The following is a 19,792-nucleotide window of genomic DNA, read 5'->3' on the forward strand; positions in this document are numbered from 1 at the left end:
AGTCTGCTCTGCAGAGGGCTCAGGAGGGCCGAGGCCAAGGCCATGGTCACAGGTCGCTTGTGCTCGCACACAGCAGGGCTCTGCTTGGCTCGCCCTGGAGTATTTTAAGTGCGGAGTGGAGCGGGCGAGGGTGTGCGTTGCGTGGTGACTCATCTTGGCAGCAGGCTCTGTGTGCAGCGCTGAGCGAAAGGGCTCCGTGGCCGGCTGTTTGCAGCGGCAGCAGCCGGGTGCACAGCTCTGCAGGGGAGGGCAAGGCCGGGAGCGGGGTGCTCTGGGAAGTGCTGCCCGACTCACCGGTCACAGCAGCAGGACATGGGTGGGCGCCTGGGGAACCCCGAACACGGCCCGGCTGGGTGCCCCCCAACCGTCCAGCCATCCTGGAAGCCTGAGCGCTCCACAGGGTGTCATTCTGTCCCTTTGATAGGAAAATAAGTCATTCTCTGGTGACCAGAGACCCCGAATGGGGACAAGGAGAAATATCCCTTCGTTACCTTCATTGAAAGTCATTCGGCAGTGCCCTGTTTCACTGGGTCTGGCACTGAATAATTGTCCTGGGTGAGGACATAGTATGAAAATCCCAAAAGGAGGGGGAAGGGACCTTTTTTCGAACGCCCCCTTACGAAGGTGGACTCTTCCTGCCCTCAGTGGAAGTGACAGGTTCCCTCCCCGTCACCTTGGTCACCAGACCCTGACCGGCAGGCTTCTGGAAGTCGCCTTCTGCCGAGCTGTTTTCCCAACTTGGACGTTGGCAGACCGGGGAGTCCAGAAAGCATGGCGGGGGGCGAGCTGGGATGTCACTCCGGTCTCCCCTGGACTTGGCCAGCGTGTTACGAGGAAGGTGTAAAGCAGACGTGACCACACTGCAGAGCAGAGGACAGGAGGCTTTAGGAAATACAGTTCCTTTCCAGAATTTTCCATCCACTTAACAGGTAATTAGACACCCCTCTGAGAGGTTCAGCGCAGCAAGGGGGGTCCCCACTCAGTCATCTGACTGTCAGAGAGGCCTGATCTTATTGGCCTCAGGGACAAACGTGGATGAGATGGGAACCCGGGGCATTTTACAGGCCTTTTCCTGCTGGATTCTGAAATCTTCCGGACATTCGAGGAACGTCCACTTTATGGTCTGCTTAATTTCCGACTTCCTCCTGCGGCCTCCGCCGAGGGGCCCGGAGGTGACGGGCAGTCAGTCACTGCGGAGAGCGCTGGCCGTGATGTCAGGCGCTCTCATCAGACTCCCGTCTCCTGGAACAGGGTCCGCCGACCTCCACTCGACCTCCTCCTGGGGCTGTGCCCCCCGACCTCGCAGGGGACCAGCCGTTGCCGGGGACCTCCGAGCGGACGCCCAGCTCCTCGGGACTGCGGCCCTTTCCTGGTTCTCGCCTTGGGGACCACGATACAGGTCAGGTGCATCTTCGGGCTCATGCGTGAAAACATCTCTCCCGTCACCCTAACTTCTACCTTTCCAAGTAAAAGCGCCTCAGTCTGCGCGGCCTTCGAATGAGATGGTTTCTCCCCCCATGCCCCCCGCATAGTACTGCGCTCCCCGCACCCGCACCATTTCCCGTTTAGTGATGTCCATTTCAACAGCGAGGGCCCTGGGTCCGGTGAGGGGGGGGGGCAGGCGTGGCGGGGCTCGTTTTTTGCGGGCCCTCTCCCAGCACCACGCCTTCGCCTTCACTGATTTTTTGAGCCCAGGTCTCTTTAACACTAAATGGTTTAGAAAAAGCTCTTTCAGTTGCAAAAAACCCAACCAACCAACCAACCAACAAAAAACCAGAGAGAGCCCCTCCCCGTGAAGTCCAGTGCAAGGAAAGTGGACACACGCGGAGCAGTCGGGGCTGGGGACACCGGTCCCTGGCTGTCACACAACGTGCCGCAGACACGGGCCTCCAGGGGTCTGTGCTGGGCCAGGGCCTGGGGGTCCCGATTCCAGTTCCGCCCACTGAAGTGACAGCGGCTTCTGCATTCTGCGCTTCCTTCTCGGCACCGCCACCCCCCAACCCTCTCAGCTGCCCCCACCGCCCAGACCGGCCTACAGGCAGGTCGGCCAGCCACGGCTGCCACGGGCCTGCATGTCTCATGGGCTCCAGCCGCAGTCCCCAGTGCTAACGGGCGCAGGAGTAACTTTCTTTTACTCTGGACCCAGGCGGGGAGCCAGGCTGGCCCGGGTCATGGGTTGTTGGAAAATCTCAGCATTGACCACTGTGGCCCAGGTCCCTCCCTCCGACGTGGCTGGGATATGGAGGAGGGAGTTGTGCCTGTGACAATGGCTGCCTAGCTGTTGGCTGGCACAAGTCACATACACTCAGATAGGCAGGCAGACAGGTAGGCACACAATACACACCACAAAGAACCTCTCACACCCTGTAACACTCGCCAGCTTTTTGTCTTTCTGGGGTACTGTACCTTTCCAGAATGACGTTCTGGAAATAATGCATTAATGTGGATAGTTTACAGGAATCAAACCAAAGGAAAGAAATGAAAACAGACCACTTCGCATCTATTTTACTTTGGGAGGAACTGGGAGGCAGGAAAATGCAAAAGAAAAAAACATTTCCATAAACTAGATTACAACCTAATTTATACGCATCCCTGTACCGAGTAACGAGGAGGATCTTATGCTCTCAGGGAGCAAACCCTCCCGGCCAACCGGCTGTTCGCAGCATCGGCGGCCCAGCTAACAGCGTGTTTCCCGCGTTAACAAATGAGAACGTTCAGTTTTGCACACCTACCATCTACGTGCACCCAGCCGCCCCCCAGGAGGGACTCTGAAACGTGTCCCGTGCCCCCAATGGCCTTCTGTCCAGGCCCGTGGCATGACACGACCTGCCAGGGTACCCGACTTCCTGGCACCACTCAGGACACCGCCACATAGATGAGCGGGCTGCTGAGGCCGTGTCGCCGTGCCCTGGCTCCCGTTCCCATCATCACAAGAGAAGCTGCACCGGAAAACGACAACCGACTCATCGAACTCCGCGAGTCAGACTCTGCGCCGAGGATGAACAGGGGTCGACTTTGTTTTGTTTCCTCCTGCGTATGACCTTTGCGGCAATTTAACGAGGTAGGTCCTTGTGACGGTGAATTTTACACGTCGACTCGACCGGGCCAGGTGACGCCCAGATAGCTGGAAAACGTCGCTCTGAACATGTCCGTGGCAGTGTGTCTGGAGGAGACTGGCGTTTGGAACGACAGGCTGAGCGATGAAGCCAGCCCTCCCCGGGCCCCCCGGTTCTCTCGGCCCCAGGGCAGGGCTCAGAGCGTCCAGGGCTCACAGCACTGGCCCCCTGTTCTCAGGCCTTCGGACTCGGGCTGAAGTATCCCACGGGCTGTCCCATGCTCCGGCGTGCGGGTGGCAGGTCGTGAGACTGCTCTGCCTCCACAAGTGACATTTATATATACGAGTGAGAATATACGCGTCCTATGGGTTCTACGTCTCTGAAGAAGCCTCATACGATCTTATTATTATTATTCTCTTCATTTTAGAAATGGAGCAGCTGGGTCTCCCACAGGGTAACCTGCTAAGCCCAGCAAGAGGGAAGGCCACATCCCGCCCCCGCGGCCGGGCCCCGAACCACACGGCCCGACCGCGCGGCCGCCCAGCTCTCCAGGAGGAAGGCGCAGACGCGGGGAGCGTGGGCGCAGCTCGTGGCAGCAGGCAGGTGCCCCACGTCAAGGTTCTTCGTGTTTTGTGCTAAAAGTTCCCCAAAGTGGCATACGTCTTCGTAGGGTCACAGGGTAACGGAGCCTATCCTGGATCCGTGGACTCAGCTGTCTGTCATCCGTCGGTCGCCTCCTGCATGTACCGCATCACCTGGGACACTAATGCCACCGCAGACAGGCGCTCTGGTCTGGGGCGAGAGGCAGAGCCACAGCAGTCAGGGTGTGAGCTGGAAGGCGGCTCCGTCCCGCTGTGGGGGAGGGGCCCAGGACAGCCTGGGAGGAGGGGAGGGAGGGAGCACCTGTCCGTCCGTGCGTCAGTGAACATCGCGACCTTCGCCGCCTGCCAGCGGCTTTGGCCCCTTTAGCCAATGAGGTGGACCAGCTTATGTTCCCACGATGTGGTGGATCAGCTTATGTTCCCACGATGTGGTGGACCAGCTTATGTTCCCACGATGTGGGGACACCTGCCATCTGCCAAGGGGGCTAGGAGGGCACACAGGAGCGGGACGCACCCCTCTTGAGAGTTGGGGAGGCTTCTTGCAGATGGTGACACGGTGACATCTGCACAAGGAAGCATCGGCCTGAGAAGAAGTGAGGGGAATGGCGTGCCTGGCGGGCGGAGGGGCAGCTCGTGCACAGGCCCGGAACCGTGGGCCATGCTTAGCCAGGGAGGCTGAGGAAGACGCCCTGGACTGCGACAAAGGTTTTTCTTAATGGAGAAAAAAGACGCGACTTAAAGGCAGAGTCTGGAGTGCCTTTTCCAAAGGAAGAACGGAGGCACGCAGGTCAGAGGTCCCCGAGAAGGCTGGCTTCCCTGCCCGCACCCCCCACTTCTGGTGCAGGAAGAGACACAGGTCCCTCGGCGTGTGTGCCAGGTCCAGCCCCGTCCGCCCGGAGCATCCCAGTGCACAGGTGCTGCCCAGGCTCTGGCCGCGGCGGCCAACAGGACGAGCCACACTGTGCATGATGCCTCCTGCCCTACAGGATGGCGCCTCCGTCCCCTCTCCTCTCGGAAAGTTGGCAAGAGGGAGACCGGACGTGCTCAGGACACGCAGCCTTTCTTTCCCCAGAGCATGGGGCAGCAGAAGCGGCGGCAGAAGCGGCGGCAGCCCCGCGGGGGATCCGACGCCCGCCATGGCTCCCGCGTCCTCAGCTTTCATGCGCATCTGGCTGTTGAGGGAGCGCGCTGTCATTCGGAGGCGATAGTTCTCCCCACCACAGCACAGGGCTAAGGAGGGGGTGTCCCCTGCTCTGCCAAGCCTGGAGGAGAGATGTCCTCTCCCCCAGTTTGAAACTGAGCACGTCCCCAAAACCCCCAAACCGCCAATCTTTGACTTATTGTTTGGGTTTGGCTTGCGAGCCTAATGCTCATGGATATGACTGACTTTCAGAAAAACGTGTTGCAGGTGCCACAGAAGCAACGTGCCGCGTTGGAAACACAAGGAGCTGCTACGGTGGACACGTTCCACCCTCATGCAAGGTCCCGTGGACCGGCAGCACGGGCTCGGGCTCGGGCTCGGGGCTCGGGGCTCGGGCGAGGCCGAGCGCACCTGGTCTTAGAAACCAGCAGACTCGTGAGAGAGTTTAGCGATCATCTTTCTTTCAGACGAGGAGGTGGAAGACGAGGGAAGATGGCTGGGCAGCATGCACCCCCAGCCCACGTTCCTTCCCCTCCATCCCTCGGCTCGCGGGGGCCCGAAGAAGCAGGTGCATGTGAAGATGGAGAACACCGGGGTCGACCGGGGTCTGAGCGACCCCGAGGAGAAGCTTCGTGGTGACCCTCCATCGAAAAAGAGACAAAGAAAGGAAAGTTCCCGTGACAGTTTTCTCAAAGTGAAGGTTGGCCGCGCATGAGAGAACCCCCAAATAACGGCTTCCGCCTGGGGGTCGCCTCCCTCTCGCCGATCAGTCCCGAGGGCAGTGGTCCAGGACTGGGACGCTGGCTCTGTTCCATTACGTCCCCAGGGAGCCAGGCCGCTTCCAGTTTCCCCTTTAACTACCCCTCCTACGTGGCCCGAGGTGGTACCCAGGGTGGCGGGCATCGCGGCCCGGCTGGGAGAAAGCACAGGAGGAGACCGAGGCAGGCGCGCCAGCCGCAGTTCACGGACACGTCCGCCCTAGGCTCTGGCGGCTCCATCTCGTTGGTCAGAACTTGGCCTCAGGGCGGCACTCGGAGAAATACAGTCTTCGTTTGGGACACCATGTGCCCAGCTGAAAATCAGGGGACCTATCTGCGTGTCTGCCCCAACGATGCAGGGAAATTGGACGCGTGTCGATTTTTTCTTGAGTTAGTGTCGTTCGGGCCTTTTTAAAAACACAAATCTAGAAGGGGTACCATTATCTGACATCTGAGTGTCCAGTGTGAACATCAAATCTCTTCTGTGGTAAAAATGACAAGCCGTTAGGGGAGTACACCATGAGGAGGCCCAGGCCCCTGGGGTCAGAAGAGGTAGCTGTGGAAGGAGCAGGGGAGCAGAGGGGGGGACACCCCCAAGGGAAAGGAACAGACGCACGCGTGTCCCGGGCACACCCGCCTCTGCCCATTGGCCAGGGCTGCTTCTGAGGACACCGTGCCTATGACCTTTCCTGCTGCTTCCGGTGGCCACAGTGGAGTCCCTCTCCTCCGGCCTCTCTGGGGCTTGTGGGATTTAGACAACTGTTGCCTAATCTTAGGACGGTGGCCCATGACGTGCAAGGTACCAGTTTCAGCCGGTGAGCTGGTGATGCGCTTCAGAGCAGCTCACATCCCGTTGTGAATCAAGCTCCTCTGGACCAGGGACAAAGTGTCAGCTTGGGTCCCCCACCGTTTCCAGCACAGTGCCTGGCACGCGGTCTGCTGCTGAATAGCGACTGCACGAATGATTGATTGAAGGGAGGGAGCCTCTCCGGCCCCAACCAGGGCGTTCAGAAGACGCTTCTTCCGAATCCAAAGGAGCAGTAACTTCCCTGGCCAGTTGGTCGGGACAGGGGGCTGTGGTCGAGCGTCATGACAACTGTCTCCTCCTTGCAGTTTTGGACCCTTCCATCCCGGCCCTTGGGATCTGACACCTGAAGGTCCCCACACACTTAGGGATCTTTCCAGGTCGTGGCAGTGAAAAAGACATCCTTTGCGCACAGGGATTTCTTCTTAGGGTATTTCTGCTAAAAATCCCGTTGTGGCATGAGCCACACATACTTCGGTGTGGTATCAGGGAAAGCGCCTGGGTTTGGGGACAGAGCCTTCTGATGCCGAGTGACTCACCTACGTGACACTCGACCTTCTCCTCTTGAAAATGAGAATGAGGACATCTATATTTTGCTGTCTTTGTGGGAATTTGAGATAATTCATGTAAAGGGCTTAGAATTTAATAGAAATTCAATGAATGATAGCTTTCCTCCCTCAAATTTAGGCTCTGGCCGGGCGGGTAATTTTGTCTGTGCTTTGTCAGTGCTGGCTCTTGGTGTCCGGCACAGAACACGCACGTATTAACGTTTGTTAAAGAAATGACGCATTTATTTGCTTACCAAGACCCAGACGGGAAGTGCGCCCTTGCATTCTGACTTGACTAGAATGGTAAGGTGCTTGGTGTTCCCGTGAGCATCGGGCTTTACGGCTGTGTGTGCTGTGTCCGCGCCAGCCTTACACGACGTGGGACAGCAGGGAGGTATCAGGTATCCGTGGCTCTCATGCTGTGGTCTCCACACCAGAAGCAGCACCCGGGGACTTGTTAGAAATGTGAACTCTCGGGGTGCACCCCAGACCCGCTCGATCAGGAAGCCTGGGGGTGGGGGCCCGTGGTCTGCTTTAGCGAACCCTTCCGTTGTTTCTGATGCATGCTGGGGGCTGAGAGCCAGAAGCACCAGTATGTACGGACAAAACCGCCCTTTTCCATGGTGAGAAGTGACCCGAGCACCCGATGCCCGGGAATAGCTGATGTGCACCCAGAAAACACAGTCCGCCGGAGATGTGAGAAGATGATGCTTGCAGAACTACTGTCCCTCAGGCCGAGGACTTTCAGGAGCGTAAACCGAGTGACAGGTCATGAGCTCGAATGCTTCCTCAGCTGGCTGGCCACGGACATGACCTGTGCAGGCGGGCTGGTGACCAGTGCTGCCCAGACGGTTCTGTTTGGCCCAAGCACCTACTGGAGACTGAATGCTTGCCCCTCGCCCCCAATGTATATGTTGAAGACTTAACCTCCCAATGTGACGGTGTTGGGAGCTGGGGCCTTTGGGGGGGTTAGGTTTAGATGAGGTCATATGTAGGGGACCCCATGCTGGCATCAGTGCCCTTATTAAGAGACACCAGGTCTCTGACCCAGCCTGTAAAGGCACAGCCAGGCAGGGCTGTCTGCAGGCCAGGAAGTGAGCCCTCGTCAATGATGCCACCGCGCTGGCACCCTGGGCGTGGACGTCCGGCCTGCGGACAGGAGGAACACGAGGCTGCGGTTTCAGCCGCCCGGCCTGCGGCGTTTTGTCACGGCAGCCCGAGCTGACCGAGACAGTGCCCCTTCTGCCCAGCGGTGGCACGTGGACCAGAGTCGCACTGACTCGGGACGTTCCATCTGCGGGCTGGCCCTCGGTCCCCGTAACAGTTCAGATGCCAGCCAAGCCACGGCCACAGAGACCCGAATAAAGAGGCTCGAAGAAAAGACCAGTTCTTTCTCTCCTCCCTGACAGCCTGGAGGCGAGCGGGCCAGACTGGCAACGTGGTTCTGTTGCACGAAGTCACCTCGCTACCTGAGGACCCTGGTCCCTCCGTCCTGTCACTCTGACATACTCTGTGGCGCTGTCCTTTGCATGACCAAGGCTGAGTCCATGCCACAGCTCCACTCCACCTAAGTGCAAGGAGAAAATCAGGACAACTGGCTCTGGCTTTAAAAAGATGATGCCAAATTTATACATCTCACTTCCATTTATACCCCATTACTCACACAGACACAGCCGGCTGCGAGGCATGCTGGGGGCTGTAGTGTGCAGCTCGCAGCCACGTGCCCACGTGCAGCACAGAGGGTTCTGTTACTAAGAGGAAGGAGCCAGAGCTCTGGGCAGCATCGAGTCCCTCTTCTCATGGGTCCCCGTGAGAGTTCTGTACCTTTAGATTAAAACCCATTTTCTTGACTAGCCTGAGTGGGAAATAGTCGGATCCTGCTGGAGGCTGAAATAAGCACGTGGCGAGTGGCGGGCTCGGAGCAAGCGCTGGATGCAGACGCGGAGAAGGGCTGGGCGGCTCTGGCCCTGAGCCTGAGGCCAGCCGGCCGCTGGCGGGTGGCAGGGGAGCCACCCCCACACTCCGGATCGAAGCCGAGCTGTCTCGAACGCCTTGCCTCCCCCGTCGAGAGGCCTGAGCCCCCGTGAGAGCACGAGGTGCTTGAACTTGTCTCTGACAGCTTCCTTCTCGTTCCGCGTTTTCGCCAGCGGGACCCCTGCCATCAAACCCCCATGTCCCACGTCCATTCCCTCCAAGCCCTGTGTCTGCTGTGCATGGGGACCGGGGACTCCTTGGGGCTCGGCGCCCTGTGGTGAATCTCGAAGAATGAGGGAAGTTTAGGCCTGTTAGGGTATTAGTCTTGGTTTATTAGGGGTTTTTGTCGCCCGGCAAGTCACACCCCAGTGGGGTCCTTCTGGCACGTTGTAGCAGTGTCTCTCTGTCTCCATGGTCTGCTGAGAGAAAGAACTCTGTTTTTATTTATCTTTCCTTTAGTTTTAATCTCTTGGTTGGAATGGCTGGTGGGTTTGCATTTTCTGGACGGACAGGTGGAACGCTTGGGTCTCTCCTCTCTCAACCTCTTCTTCTTTTTAAAGTTTGACCCTTATGTTCAAATGCCTGGATCCAGTAAAGTGCCAGGCTGTACAGAAAGGATGGAAGGGAGAAGGAGGGGCCTCAACGTGAGATGAACAGCCGCGATGCCCCAAGCACTGTGAGATGCTCGGAATCGTCAAGCGAATTAATATCTCAGCTTATAAGGAAATCGAGGCTTCAAAAGATGAAGTAATTTGCCCAGCTCACGAATAACTCTTAAACGGCAGAGCCAGAATCGGAACGAGGTGGGTTTTTAAAGCCTGTGATCAAAACTGGCTTCATCACATTTACGGGAGGAGTCTTAATAGTCACACCTTGGCAACAGGAAAGGAGTTTGGCCCATTTTAATCGCATCCTTTATTAGTGGAGGAGGGTGGACGGGGGTGGGGACCACCGAGAAGGAATCTCTCTTTGATCGAGAGAGGCCGTGTTCAGCCACAGCCTTCCAAGAGAAGCCACTGTCTTCTCTGCGACTTCATTTTACCACCAGATTTTAAAAACTAAAAATGAAAAAAGACAACGCTCTCAGAGTTCGAAGGGCTCAGTAAAAACCCAGGTGAAAGACCGTGAAACACCCTCGCAGACAGGAACGCAGAGGCAGCAACGCGAATGGCACGTTTCCAACACTCCGTTTGAAAGTGTTCTACACAGAGCACTAGACTTAAGCTTCTGACCCGCCCCGGCCTCGTCAAGGAACCCTAAAATGTGGGCTCAGAAAGCAACATTCGACGCCACGTAGCCTAACCCCATTTTCTGGCCGAAGGTAAAGTCTTTTTCTGTTTCACTGCCGTGGTCTAGCACCTCGACTCGTATAGGTCGGGGTTTATTCAGTAGCAGTCGTACATAGCAAATGTCCTTTGTGTGCTTTGTGACTTGTCCTCACCCCCTCGCCCCTGTGGACAAGGATGCGGGAACGATCCGGGCCTCTGGGCACATTCTAGGCGATCGTCCCTCACTCCGGTAAGAGCTTCGTCGTGAGCTTTTCCGTCCTGAAACGACTTTTAGGGCAACTTCGGCACGTGGCAGAGGTGGGCCAGCCCCGCCGCACTGTGTTGGGCCTGGGGTGGCCCCACGAACAGCACGCGGCATTTAGCATCTGTGGAGGTTGCCGCACGTCGTCGCCAGGCCGAGCTTCCCCACCAGGCTGGGAACTGTACGGCCCGGTCACCTCCGCCCCGCCCTCCTGAGATTCCCAGTCGTTCGCAGCGCTCCAAACACACTGTTCCTCCACGCACACTGCCAGGCGACTGGAATGGGACGCGCACGTGTGAACCTCAGAGAGCTGCGGGCGAGCGCGCTTACGACGGGTGAGCATCGCCGCAGACCCGTGAGGCAAATGCTGCGCCTCTGATCTCGCGGACGGGAGCGCTGAGGCAGGGCTCGCGCAGGCTGCTCCGGCTCGTCATCCCCACGCCCGGTCTCGTTTCCCAACCTGTGCTCATGCGAGGCCTGGGACACTCGCCCTGGGACACTCGCCCCCGAGGCCACAGGGCTGCCTGAAAGCTCTAAGGGTGTTGCCACCGTCTCCATACCCTCGTCTTCGCATGGGACCTTTCACAGCTGTTTGGACAGTCGACTCTCCCCGTTACGGAGTGACACCCCCAGGACCACCCACGAGAATGGAAACGGAGCAGCACCATCACCCCCACTTGCGGGGAGGGGGGCATGGAGGAAGCAGACAGGCAATGCCAGGAGCTGAGGTGCCCAGGATCACGAGTCCGAGCCAGCATTCGATGGCACGTGCCTTACTCAGCACCGCCCTCCGCTGTGTCATAGAAGATGGCAGCCACTTAGTCATCGCTTCCCACAAGCCCCTGCCCAGCACCTGCTACATGCCGTGCACTAGACTGGGCCCGCAGAATCCATCGCGAAAAGGGCGGGAGACTGGCAGGAAGGTGCAGACGCTGAACCCTCTTCACCCCAACACTTTCCTAGCCCTAGTTCTGAAGTTGAGGGGTCGGGGGTCAGAGCATATTGTAAAAAATGGGTGGAATATGATTTCTGAAGCTTACTGGAATTCGCCCTTGCCCGAACCTTGTTATAGGTTAGGGCCTGGGTGGGGTGACACATCTGTACCTGTCATAATTTGCATCCTTGGACTAGTATCTGACTCTGGCCAATCTTATTCCCTCTCTGACCTTCGCAAACAGAAGCCCAATTTTTGAAAACTGAAACGAAGAAGAGTTGAAAGCAAACAAGTTCTGTCCCCACCCCCTACCTGGCTACAGCTTTGTAAAATCACTGATTGTTTAATAGCCTGCAGAAGCCAGCGGGAAGAGAAGGCCGGAATTGTACTCAGCAAATGCAGGAATGAAGCACATTCTCTGTGAGCGTTTCCATGGCGACAGTGATAACAGCTTATATTTATAGACCCTCTATCTCTAAGGAGCTCAAAGCACTTTACAGACACATTATGTCTTGAGAGAGAGAGAAGAGAGAAAGGGAGGGAGACGGAGTTGGGAGAGAAGGGGGGAGGGAGGGGAGGAGGAGGGGGGAGGAGGGGGGGGAGGAGGGGGGAGGAGGGAGGAGGAGGGAGGGTGAGCATGAGCCGGGGAGGTGGTGGGGAGACAAGGACGTGACGTGCTAGTGTGCACACTTCGCAGATGGCACAGAGCGAGGAAGTCAGTGACTCAAGGTGGCATGGTAAGCCAGGGACAGCCAGCAGACTGGATGGACCCAATGACCCTGGAGGCTCTGGAAGCCCGGCCGCTGGCCTCGGGCAGATATCAGGGCTAAGCCACCGTCTCCCCGTCATGCAGTTCTGTTCAGTGCCACCTGGGCGACCGTGTAACCCCGGAGACGTCCAAGGCAGTTTGGCTCAATTACTGCTGACGTGAAACGCAGGGACAATTCTTCCATGGAGATTTGGGGATAATGTCTGAAGTCCTTGGAGCCAGGTAGCCACCAGACCGTGCCAGGTGGCGTCCCCAGGAGCGAGAAGCTTCGACGTCTCGAGCTGCACACACACACAAGGGGTCTGCACGCCCCAACGGAGACGGTTCTTTAGCTGGAGCCTGTGTCACAGTGTCCCCAGCGTCACAGTGTCCCCAGGACCTTGGGAAGAACGCTTCTGGGCACTCCCCTGAGACATGCGTCCGCTCCTTCAGACATGTGATGTGACTCAGAGTTATCTAAAGGCCGTAGCCTGTGAAACTGAAGACGAGTTTTGAGAATACCAGACCTGCCATTCTCCCTATAAAACACTCGGTCCGAGAAGAGCCAGCATCATCTGGCAGAGGCCGAAACTTGGGGGCGGGTTCGACTGGCCCCCGAACACCCTGACCCCGGAGCCGTCTCTGTCCCCCGCCTCCTCTCATCGGAGCTCGCCAACCCTGGTCCCCACTTCCGTTTCCCCGCTCTCACTTCCCGTTTGGAAAATAGAATCTTTTTCTTCTTTTAAAAAGAGCCACCATCTGCAGAGCATTGAGCTAACCCAGCTGCTGTCCCCATGGCAACCCTGAGAGACGCGGTCCCCCTCCCGCAAGTCTGCCAGCTCCTGCAGCCCGGGGCCTCGGGCTCGAGCCAAGGTGAGCTCCCTACCTGCCCTCAGCCTGTCTAGGCTTTGGGCGCCCAGGCTTAAGGGGTCCACAGTCTGGTGGTTCAGGAGGCTGAGCCCCAGGAGAGTTGAAATGTTTGATTTACAAATAGGTTTCTGATCCCCAGAACGAAAATAACTAAAACAAAGGACGCCCTGAAGAAGAAAGGAGAGGTTCGCTGAGGAGGCACAGCGCAGGCGCCATCGGCCCTGGGGTCACCCTCCGGGACCCCCCCTGTCGGCCCAGGATGCGCCTCACACTGAATTCCCTCCTGCTTCCCCCACGAGAGCGAGCGGCCCTCCGGGAGGAAGGCAGCCTCTGCCCTGGCGTCCGTCTCCCTGGCCCCCAGCCCGGTGCCCGGGACAGTCTCCATGTCCTCGGTTCCCCCGCCCGCCCCGTGGGCCTCTTTCCCGCGCCCGGGCGCCGCGCCCTCTGCCCGGGCCCACGCGGCCTCCTCCGCCTCTCCCGACACGGCACCGACCACACGCCAGGGCGGCACCTGAGCGTCCAGATGCCGTCGGAAGTGTCTTTTGTACGTAGAGAACATTACCCAAAGGTTTACTTTTTGGATTAAAAACTCATCTGCTGCTCATTAAAGTTAAAATGAGAAAAACGATTCGTTTGACTTCAGCTCGCAGATATAATTATTTTATGTTTCAGTCTAGTAGGGCTTCCCAGTCACTTCTGCAGGGCCTCTGAATAGTTAATTACCTCCGAACATTTTAAGCTGTGATCACAGATTTCACACATACACACCTATACGCGACACACACGCACGCACGTATGCATGTAGACATGCGAACGAACAGCTCCGGAGCGCTTCGATACTTATGCACACCGAAACCCTTGATTCATAGATATTGGGCCCTGAAGTTCCTGTTTGTGTTCCAACAAACTCATGAAAATTCAGCTTAAAACCAGAAAGCTCCACATCGGTCACTCGATTGTATTTTAAATCGGCATTTCAAGGCGATCGCTCTAATCAGCTCAATTCTCTTACAATTTAAAGACGACGACACGGCAAATACACACAATTATCTTCTTAACGCAAGATTGTCAACACTGCGGCCCGGCTCTCTCCAGCCTCCCCAGCCGTCATTCCCCGTCCCCCACGTGGAGGAGAACGCGCCATCCCCACGGCTCGCGGGCAGCCTGGGGCCTTGCTGGTGGCCGCGACGGGGCCAACGGGGCCTCTTTAACACGCGTGAAGTCGCGGGCTTTCCATGGAAGAGCTTCCTGGCCGAGGTCCCTCGCCGCTTGATCCGATTCCTTCTCCCTCGGGGAGGCCTGCGGCCCCGTCTGCCGCCCCCTCGACTACAGTCGGCACTTCCTTGGCGCCCTAAGTTTCGTTAAGATATTTACAAGGAACTCAGACTGGATGGAATTCTCGGCTCTGGAGACGCCATGCCCGAGCTGACGACACGTGCTGGGCCTTGGCGGGGCTTGGCTCTCGTGCCCCATCTCGGGATCATGGGTCCGGGCTGTTTAAAGTGACATTCCGCTGAATGCGGTCTGGCTGGACACAGCCCTCGAGGTCGTACTGCCCGCCGTGAGCCCGCTGAGCGTAGGACGGGCTGCATGTTCAGAGCTGTGAGTCCAGAAGTCAGCGCACTGCATGGCACAGGACAGGCATCACTGTCACGGAAGACCTCGGGAGTGCATCTGCAGCTGAGCCGGGTTTGTCGCCATGAGGGTGTGCCTGCACCCCGGGGCGTTTCCATAAGAAGGTGCTGGAAAGGGCTTAGGGAAGGGTGGGCTTGCCTTGTCCGAGGTGACCGGGGTGGGGTTTAGGGAAGCAGAGGCCGTCCTGTGGCTGGGGAGGCTCCAGCGATGTCGCCGGTAAAGAAAGAGCAGCGGGGATGGGGGTGCTGAGTCGCCTGGGGGGCCGGGCAGTGCTGCCGCTTCGCCTGGTCAGACACGGCACGGTGCTCTTGTTTCGGTCCTGGGCTGTCATCGTCACCGAGCGCCCTGCTCTGTGCTTGTGTGAAATTGTTCCTTTCCAGCAGAACGCCAAGACCTGGCCGGGCGTGCCGGGTGGGCTCGGGGACATGCCAGGGCTTAGCGCTGGGGCCCGGGGCCTCGGGGAGCAGCCGCGGCCTTGGCACCGCGCCGGCCAGCGGAGCAGCACCCTGCGCCCTGGGGTCTGGGAGCAGGCGGGTGCCCAGCGCCTGGAGACCAGCTGCCGGGAAAGCCCTTGGCCCACCCCGCGTGGGCTCAGCCCTGTGGGCTCGGGCTCGGCCCTGCTCCTCCATCCCTGGCTGCTGGTGCAGACCAGGCTCTCAGCCCCCTGCTGCGTACTTGCCAAAAATATTTCTGCAACTGGAATTTGATTTGGAAAATGTTTTACAAATAGACTATCTTGGGAGAATATTTTAATTTCCCCAATGAAAGCACGATGCACTCCTCCCGGATAGCAGCTCCCGCGGCTTTGGAAATGAGATCGGAACCGATTAACCCTGGCCCTCGGCTTCACCCGGTCCCTTCATCTAGACGCCTTTACAACTGGTCAAACGCTTGGATTGTACAGAAATTCTGACTCAGGGAACCTGTTCATTCCCCAAGGCCTTTCCCCGGAGGGGTGGGAGGTGGGGGTAGGGAATGGGACTGGGGAGTGGGGGGCGGGGTGGGGGATGAGGTCCAGAGCCAAATCGTCTGTATCACTTGCTCTCTGTGATCCTCTTTTACAGTCCTAGCCATGCAGAATCACTTTGAAACATGTAACGTTTGAAGAAATGCTCAAGTATATGGAAATCAAGAAGGGATATATAGCTACACATAGAATTCTCTGTGTCATCTTCTACGCATATACGTGTATAATTATGTATACATTTTTTCTTTCTCATATAACTGGTGTTGTGACTGTGTTAGTAATGATGATGACCTTTGGGAACGCTTGTTAAACCTCCAGAATAAAGGAGCCTTTGATTACTCCTTGGCTTTTGAATTAAATTGCAGGGTATCTTTTAACCAACCAATCAACCAACCAACCAACTGCATTCCTTGGCAGGACTGCTGGAATGAACGAGTAAATTATGACAAGTGGAAAAATAGGTAAGATTTATAGGTTGTTTTATTGTTGGTGGACATTGGCCTCTTGTAGACTCAGGTTTTAGCTTTTATATGAATATGCCCAGGGCAAAGTACAGAATCCGAGTGTGTGACAGGACGCTGGGATGGAGGAACACTAACTGTTCGGGGAGGCAGGGGACCTGAATCCCAGGGTCACCTCAGCTGGTAAATGGTGACCTCAGCAGAACATGCAAATAAAAATATCTGGATCTCGGTTTTTGTAAAATGAGAGGAATTACACTGGCTGCTTTGGTAGGTTCCTTACAGCTTAACTATTCTAGATTTTAAAAGGTGCAAATGCCTTTAGTCAGTCATTTAATACGGGAAGCACAAAGAAAATAATAACGCCAGAATTAATGCACGCTGCCACCAGGTGAGAGTGATGCTTCGATTATAAGTCATGTGCTCCAAATGGCAGGCTAATGCCATACCTGTGTTGTGTCTGAAACATGTCACACTCCCACCTTTCACCTCCTTTAAAACAAATGTTTGTTTCAACATTAAGCTTGGCCATTATCACATACTCGCTGGCCAAAGTCATAATCTGCTCATGATCTGATTTTACCTATTGCCTATACATACTTTTTGGCCTGGCAGATTGGGCTGGGGTCCTGCTAATAATAATATGGGGCATATCCATGTAACTAAGATCATAAAGTAAAACCCTGTCCAACCAGAAAAGAGTAAAAACATCCTAGCTTAATTCAACGTTTACCAGAAATGTAAACACCATAGAGAGATGTTTTTTGATAAGGACATTTTAGGTAGTTTTCTTAGTGACATCTTTTACTTTGAAAGCCTGCCTAGAAAGTGAACTGTTTTAATAATGCCCTATCTGAAATTATTGCTTATTTTTATTTATATGTACTATATGTTACATAAAATAAAATTCCAGTTCATGAGGTTTTTCAATACTATAAAAGGAGAGACGACCCTTACTATAAGTTTGGTTTGAGGGCCCAAAACTTAATCCTATGACCTTCAGTAGCAAGGCCATAACCGTGACATATGGCAGCTGGAGACAAGAAGGACACAAGGGCACGTTCAGAGGACAGAACGAGTGTCACTAAAGCCTCTCTGAGCACCAAGGCCTGCCCTAGGCACACACATCGCTGTATTGACTTTGGCAACGGGTCTGCCTTGGCACGCCAGGAAAGTTAGCCGAAGTTGAAGCCTGACAGATCACGCAGCCCAGGCCTCTGCTTCGCCCTTCGCTTGGGCTGCGACCTGCTGGAGCCGAACGTGGCAGAACCTCTTGGCCTCCTCTGTGGCTCGGCGCCTGGGCAGCCCCAGGCCTGGGAGATTCAGGCCGCCAGAGGGAATCGCTCCTCCCGGCTTCACACAGCCACAGGTACCTGGGATCTGTTTAGGGAAAGTTAAACTTCCGTTTACTCTACCAAGTGTGTTCAGTGGTGCTCTGTCTACAGACATATGGACGCCTGCCTTCTGTGTTTTCCTCGTGCCCATGGAGATGGCTCCTGGGCAGAGCCTGTCAGAGGCGCACTAAATCGGACTGCTTACGCATACACGCTTCGGGCATTCCAGACTCCCAGCAAATTCTCTAAGCATGTGAATTCCTCCCTCGAAGGCTAACCCCGGAACGGCTGAGAAGGTGGCTGCACCCCATAAACTGGGAAAGCAAACACACGGCACAGACCTAGCGCTTTCTTAAAATGATCGAGATTAATAATTCGACCGGGATATTACCAAAGGATAACAATTTGGGGTGTTTTCTGATTTTAAGCAAATCCGAAAGTTAAAACGGCGTGAACATCCAAAGCGGAATTGTGGGGCGATAGTTGCTCATGTTATCAAGTGAGTCTTTACTTCCCTTGCAGATTTTTCTTCGTTAGCATCATGGAAAACACACTTCAAATGGCACATGCGCCAAAGACCCAGAACCGTGTCATCGCCACGTCTAATTCTAATAATCTGTCTTCTTCCGTTGACTCATTTCAAAGGTTTTAAAATAAAAAAATAACAGCTTTTGTAAAAAATAATATCTTTTCTAAAAGGCCCATGTATTTATCATGAACGGGTAGAAAGTGACCCCATAGCTCCGTATCCCCAGAGACAGCGACTCTGTCACCTTATAGAACTCCGTAGAATAAATACTAGGACATGACACTCGAAGGACTACATCACGATACTAATTATGCTGTTTTCTGCATATTTTCTCCGATCTGCTCTTTTCTATTAAAATGCTGTCAACAGCTTTGCATGTTGATAAATATTAATTTACATTCGTTTAAACACTATAATGGCTACAGTCTGTGCAGACGTTCACGCACATTTACTTCCCTCGTGTGCTGTGGTTACATGAAGCTGCTTCTGATTTCTCTCTTAACAAATGACACTTCGAGTCGACCTATATACATCTTTAAAACTAAATATTTGCATTACGTCCTCGATTATTTTCCTACTGTAAATCTCTCAAGTGGGATCGTCTGGCCGGAGGGTAGTCTTACTTTAAGGCTCTGGATACACATCATCAAACTGCCCACAAGAAAAGTTGTCCTTTTCTGCCCAGAAATTTGTGAGCGATTATTTTTCTCTGCTCCTCAATAGCCATGTGCATGATTCTTTTAAGATGTTTTTTTTTTAGAGCAGTTTTACATTCACATTAGAATTAAGAGGAAGGTGCAGAGATTTCCCATATTCTCTCTGCCCGACACATGCCATCTCCGCCATCATCGACGTCCCCCACCAGAGTGGGACATGTGTTACAACGGATGGACCCATGTGGACACATCATAATCACCCGAGGTCCGTAATTTGCATTAGGTCCACTCTTGGTGTTGTACATTCTATAGGTTTGGGCAAACGTGTGATGACATTATTCATCATTGTAGTATCTTACGGAGCATTTTGACTGCGCCCAGATCCTCTGAGCTATGCCCACTCATCTCCTCTCTGTCCCCTTCTCCCCGAATCCTGACAATCACTGATGATTTGATTGCCTCCAGAGTTTCCCTTCTCTAGAATGTCACGTGATTGGAATCATACAGTGTGAAGCCTTTCGGATGGGCTTCTTTCTCTTAGTAACATGCGCTGAAGGTTCACCCATGTCTCTTCGTGACTTGACAGTTCATTTCTTTTTAGCTCCACATAATATCCCACTGTCCGAACGTGCTGCAGTTTCTTTCTCCATCACCCACTGAAGGGCGTCTCGGCTGCTTCCAAGGTTCGGCAGCTGTGATACAGCTGCTGTAAGATCTGTGTGCCGGTTCGTGTGGACGTAAGTGTTCATTTCCTTCAGGGAACACCAAGAAGCTCAGCCCCAGATCACATGGTAAGAGTATGGTTAATTTTCTAGGCATATCATCTTCGGAACTGGCTGCGCCATTTTGCATTCCTACCACCAACGAATGAGAGTCCCTGGTGCTTCCCGTTCTCACCGTGTTCTGGGCTGTGGCCACTCCGACAGGTGTGGTGGTGTCTCATCGTTTTGATTTGCATCTCCCTGACGACATGTGATGTGGAGCGTCTTCTCATGTGCCGATTTGCCATCTGTAAATCTTGAGCGTGGTGTCTGTTAAGGTCTTTGTCCATTTCTTTATTTGGGTAGTTTATTTTCTTATTGTTTAGTTTTAAGAGTCCTTCGTCCGATGTGTCTTCTGCAAATATTTTCTCCCCATCTGCGGCTCGTCTTCTCGATCTCTGGACATTATCCTTTACAGAGCAGAGATTTGATTCTAATGAAGTCCAACTTCTCAATTATTTACTTTATGGATAGTGCCTTTGG

The 19,792-nt window shown here is 55.0% G+C and overlaps 1 long non-coding RNA gene across 1 annotated transcript; it reads left to right on the forward strand.

The window, feature by feature from the left end:
- Nucleotides 1-1,265: 1,265 nt before the first annotated feature.
- Nucleotides 1,266-15,544, forward strand: LOC120617683 (uncharacterized). The gene is made up of 3 exons (XR_005656998.1): nt 1,266-1,404; nt 12,847-12,969; nt 13,106-15,544. It is a non-coding gene; the product is annotated as an uncharacterized LOC120617683 (long non-coding RNA).
- The last annotated feature ends 4,248 nt before the right edge of the window (nt 15,545-19,792 follow it).

The sequence above is a fragment of the Pteropus medius genome, unplaced genomic scaffold (assembly GCF_902729225.1).
Source record: "Pteropus medius unplaced genomic scaffold, Ma_sr-lr_union100, whole genome shotgun sequence".
Classification (NCBI taxonomy): domain Eukaryota; kingdom Metazoa; phylum Chordata; class Mammalia; order Chiroptera; family Pteropodidae; genus Pteropus; species Pteropus medius.